This window comes from Colobus angolensis, unplaced genomic scaffold, assembly GCF_000951035.1.
Source record: "Colobus angolensis palliatus isolate OR3802 unplaced genomic scaffold, Cang.pa_1.0 Scaffold118, whole genome shotgun sequence".
Taxonomy (NCBI): domain Eukaryota; kingdom Metazoa; phylum Chordata; class Mammalia; order Primates; family Cercopithecidae; genus Colobus; species Colobus angolensis.
The window spans coordinates 3,961,981-3,968,324 of NW_012112919.1; positions in this window are offsets into that span (position 1 = coordinate 3,961,981).

Here is a 6,344-nt window from a genome sequence, read left to right on the forward strand (position 1 = left end):
TCCAAACTACGAACGAGCCTATAGTCGAACCACATTACTCACCCGAGGCCTTCGAACACTTCTCTCACTAGTAGCCTCATGATGACTTCTAGCAAATCTTACTAACCTTGCCTTGACCCCTACCATTAATCTAGTAGGGGAACTCTTTGTGACTATGGCCTCATTCTCCTGATCAAATATCAGTATTATGCTTATAGGACTTCATATGCTAATTACAGCCCTTTAACAGCCCTTTAACACCCTGAATATGCTAATCACAACACAATGAGGGGCACTTTTATATTATATTAACAGTATGAAACCTTCCTTTACACGAAAAATTACAATAATACTTACACATCTAGAGCCTATCTTCCTACTATCCTTAAACCCCAAAATTATTTTGGGGTTTCCATGCTGTAGCTATCATTTAACCAATACATTAGATTGTGGATCTAACAATAGAAGCCTGCAACTTCTTATCTATGGAGAAAATATGCAAGAACTGCTGACTCATTCCTCCATGCCTAACAACATGGCTTTCTCAACATTTAAAGAATGAGAGTCATCTGTTGGTCTTAGGAACCAAAAACATTGGTGCAACTCCAAATAAAAGTAACAAACATGTATTCTTCCACTGTTACAACAGCCCTAATCCTCTTAATCTTAGCAAATACTATTACCTTAACCAACCCCTGCAAAAAAGGTTCATACCCAAATTACATAAAAACATCTATCACATGCACCTTCATCTTTATCCTCATCCCTACAGCAATATTTATATGCACAGACCAAGAAGTCATTATCTCAAATTGATATTGAATGACGATCCAGATTCTCAAACTCTCACTAACCTTCAAACTAGACTATTTCTCTACAATATTTATACCAGTAGCACTACCCATTACCTGATCTATTGTAAAATTCTCAATGTGATGTATAAACTCAGACCCTAACATTAATCCATTTTCAAAGATTTACCTATTTTCCTCATTGCAATATTAATTCTGGTTCCTGCCAACAACCTCTTTCAACTCTTTATTGGATAAGAAGTCATAGGAATTATGTCTTTCTTACTAATCGGCTGATGGTATGGGCGAGCAGATGCTAATACATTAGCCCTCCAAGCTGTTCTGTACAAATGCATCAGCGATATTGGCTTCATTTCAGATATAGCATGGTTCCTCCTGTCCTCCAATATATGAAAATTTCAACTAGCATTCATTCTAGATCCTACCCCCAACTCTCTTCCTTTAATTAGCCTTCTCTTAGCAGCAACAGGAAAGTCAGCTCAATTCGGCCTCCATCCCTGACTTCCACCCACCATAGAAGGTCCAACCCCAGTCTCAGCCCTACTCCACTCCAGAACTATCATTGTAGCAGTTTTCCTCCTCATCCGCTTCTACCCTTTAATAGAAAATAATTTATCAATCCAAACATTTACATTATGTCTGGAGGCTGTTACTACCTTATTCATAGCAATTGGTGGTCTAACACAAAATGACATTAAAAGAATCATAGCATTCTCCACCTCAAGCCAGCTAGCCCTTATAAGAGTCACAATTGGCATTAATCAACCACATCTAGCATTCCTTAACATTTGCACACACGCCTTTTTTAAAGCTATATTATTTATAGGTTCAGGGTCCATAATCCATAGCCTCAATGTTGACTGCCACATCCGAAAACCAGGAGGGCTATTCAAGACATTACCCTCACTTCCTCCTCCCTTATTATCAGCAGTCTTGCACTTACACGTATGCCTTTCCTCACAGGCTTTTACTTTAAAGACCTCATCATTGAAACTGTAAACATGTCATACACCAATGCCTGAGCCCTTTTTATTACTCTTATTGCCACCTCCTTGACAGCTGTCTATAGTACCCGTATTATTTTCTTCACTCTAGTAGGACAACCTCACTTCACAAGTCTGACTGCTATTAACGAAAATAACCCCTTCCTAATTTACTCGGTTAAGCACCTAACAATAGGCAGCATCTTCACCGGATTCCTTATCATCAACAGTATCATTACTGCTTCATTCCCCCAAACAAACATGCCACTCCACCTGAAACTCACAGTCCTACGTGTGACCATCTTAGGCTTCTCGCTAGCAATGGAGCTTAATTTTATAACTAATAACCTTAAACTAAAATACCCACTACAGACATTCAACTTCTTCAATATACTAGGATTTTATTCTGCCACAATTCACCATACAGCCTCCCATTCAGCCCTATTCATAAACCAAAATCTGGCCTCACTGCTAGTAGACATAGTATGACTAGAAAACTCTATACCAAAGACCATTACACAAACCCAAATTTCAGCCTCCATTGCCATATCTACTAAAAAAGGCCTAATTGAAGTCTACTTTCTTTCCTTTTTTATTCCATTCCTTCTAACCCTACTCCTTATTATCTAATCTATTACCATGAGAAATTTCAATTGCAACATAAATACTAATAAATAATGATCAACCAGCAACTACCACTAACCAACACCCGTAAGTGTACAAGGCAGCCACACTCACAGAATCTTCACCCAACAATCCCGTCCTCTTGCCCTCAAAAATCATTCAACTCTCTATGCTATTGAATCAATCTTGATCCCCACTCCCTTGTGCTCAACTATTCACCAAACCAGCATCAACTCCATTAATATTCCTAATAACAAAGCCCCTCAGAGGTCAATACTTGACCCTCATGTTTCAGGATACTCCTCAGTAGCCATTGCCATAGTGTAGTCAAAAACAACCATCATGCCACCCAAATACATAAAAAAGACTATCAACCCCACAAAAGCTCCACCAAAATTCAACACAATACCACAAACCACAGCACCTCTAATAATTAGCCCTAGACCTCCATAAATAGGAGAAGGTTTTGAAGAGAAACCTACAAACCCTATAACCAAAAGGACACTTAATAAAATGTAGTATATACCATTATTCCCATATGGAGTATAATCATGATTAATGACATGAAAAATCATCATTGTATTTCAACTATCAGAATGCCAATGACCAATATCCACAAAACACACCAATAATAAAAATTATGAATTACTCACTCATTGATTGTCCCACACCATCTAATATTTCTACCTGATGAAATTTCACTTCATTTCTTGGTGCCTGCCTAATCCCCCAGGTCATTACAGGACTATTTTTGGCCATGCACTACACATAAGACACCTCAACCACCTTCTCTTCAGTCACTCACATTTGCTGAGATATAAACTGTGGCTGAATGATCTACTCTTTTGATTCTAACAGCACTTCATTATTTTTCATCTGCCTCTTCTTACACGTTGTTCAGGGCTTATACTATAGATCATTTAAATTTCTGGAAACCTGAAATATCAGCATTATCCTCCTACTCGCAACTATGGCAACAGCATTCATAAGCTACCTGCTCCCATGAGGCCAGATATCATTCTGAGGTGCCACAGGAATTACAAATCTGCTATCAGCCATCCCATGTATTGGAACTGACCTTGTGTAATGAATCTGAGGTGCATTCTCAATTGACAAAGCCACCCTTACATGATTTTTCACTTTCCATTTCATCTTACTCTCCATCATTACAGTTCTAGCAGCTGTTCACCTTTTATTCCTTCATGAAACAGGATCCAGTAACACTTCAAGGGTTTCATCTGACTCCAACAAAATTACCTTCCACCCCTACCATGCAACCAAAGATATTTTAGGTTAAATTTTTCTCCTCCTCTTTCTAATAACTCTAGTGCTATTTTCACCTGACCTCCTGGGCAACCCAGATAACTACACTTTAGCCAAACCCCTCAACACCTCATCCCACATTAAGCCAGAATGATACTTTTTGCTTGCCTGTGCAATATTATGCTCCATCCCTAATAAACTAGGAGACATACTGGCCCTTGTATTCTCCAATCTCATTCCAGCAGTTATTCCTGTACTTTACACGTCTAAACAATAAAGTATAATATTATTTATTATGTTGAGTCAATGTCTATTCTGAATTTTAGTGGCCGACCTATTTACACTCACATGAGTTGGAGGGCAGCCAGTGGAATACCCTTTTATTACCATCAGACAGACAGCATCTATTAAGTACTTTTCTACCATCCTCACCCTTATACCACTCACTGGCCTAATTGAAAATAAACTACTTAAATGTAGATGCCCTTGTAGTATAATTCAATACTTGGTCTTGTAAACCAGAAATGGAGGATCTCCCCGCCGGGACAACTCAGGGCAAAAGCCTTCCCATTCACCAGTAACACCAAAGTTGAAATTTTAAACCAGCACTATTATAATGGTGGTTTTATGTACTTCATGCATTACTGCTAGTCCCCATGAATAATATATAGTACTATCATTGCTTGTTCATACATAGTACATTCATACATAACAATACATTAAAAACCTAGTCCATATGCCTATAAGCGTGTATTAGCAATTTTTTAATCAACTGTCACACATCATCATTATTGAATGTACAATAAGACCTACCTCACATGGATATTGACCAGTACTGTAAATCCTTAATATTGCTTAGTACCTATGTTCATTCATTGGACATAGCACATTTCAGTTAAGATATTCCTCCTAAACATGAATATCCCCTACCAATTTTTGGTCTCTCAAGCTACCAACCTCCGAGAAATCATCATCCTGCTTGGGAGTGCTACCCTCCTTGCTCCGGGCCTATGAAACTTGGGGGTGACTATGCTGAAACTATACCTGGCATCTGGCCCTTACTTCAGGGTCATAAAATTAAGATCGCCCACATGTTCCCCTTAAATAAGACATGTCGATATACTAACGACTACTACCCTGTTAACAAGTCACGGGAGCACTGTCATGCATTTGCTATTTTTAACTTTGGGGTTGCTGTCACTCAGCGTGGCGGAAGCCTGATTCCTGACAAAATCATTGTAGTTGATGTTATATTGAATACTCCAGACTGACATAACAACCACCATGAGGTTTTAACAATTAACCAATAGACACACACGCATGTACACTCAAGCAAGCACATACACTTATGCACGCATGTACACTCATGCACACATGCTCAATTTCAAGGACTATTTCTGATTAAATCTGCAAGTCCCCTCTCCCCATCAATGACTTCATCATCAACCTAGGTAAATGTACCCTTGCCAAACTCCCAAAACAAGAGATGAAAATGCAAGCCAGTCAGAGCCCAGATATCATATTTTAGCCATGAACACCCCAACAGCTACCCCTCAACTGATATAATTTTCTAAAAAATATTAAAGCCCTCCTACCAAACAAATCTTCCATTATGCATAACAACTATATTAACTAAACTTTTGCCCTAATATTAATATAATACCTTGAGCAAACCCCTATGAATGCTCTGCCCCAATATACCATACCTCTAAATCAACCATACTCTAATTATGAATAACCCTGTCAGTCAAATCTCTGTCAATTCAACTTTAAAGAACCTGAATTTCCAGAACTGTAAACAACATTTTTATTTATTTATTTATTTCTCATATTTTAATTTTCCACTTCAGTATTCTATGCAGTTAATGTAGCTTAGCCATTCAAAGCAAGACACCGAAAATGTCTACACAGGTCCACACAACTCCATAAACAGATAGGCTTGGTCCTGGCCTTTTTATTAGCTCTTATTAAGACTACACATGCAAGCATTCCCACCCCAGTGATATCAATGTGATGCAACAACCGTAGATCAAAGAGCCTTAAAGTCACTATGTGATGCTTTAATCCTGAAAAGCTGTCCCTATGTTTAATCTTACAGCAAATTTTGTTGGAAATTTAAGAAAACCTAACCAATTGTTACCTTGAATCAATATCTATTCAACTGAATCCTTAAACAGAGACTATATGAGCACCTAGCTAGAGTATCATCTTCAATATCTGCTGCATGCTAGCGAACACAGCTTAAGACACAGATTGAAATGGAGCATTCTACTATTCTGTCCATTCTTCCCAAATTACTAGACTAGTATTAGAGCCTACATGTGCAAAGAGACCACAACTGCTATATGAAATATTATATCCTATTTCATAAAACCATTTGCTATCAAAGAGTTGAGGAGAATAACAAATAATCAAATAACATCTAAAAGGGAAATACGAAGCAAGGAATAGCTCATTGTTACTGAAGAAAATTGTAAATTTTTGGACTGAAAAATTGAGATCTTTGGCAACATAAATTGTAAATTGTCTGTTTAAGCTAGTACTAGCTCTCAAAAATATTTGCTGTTATTTTGAGAGAGCAATGTTTCTTTTTTTCCCATATAAAGATTTAAGTATCAAATTATAGAAGTATGTTTTTTACTTAGTCATATGGTCATGTGTTTTTTTGTTTAGTTTTTTTTTT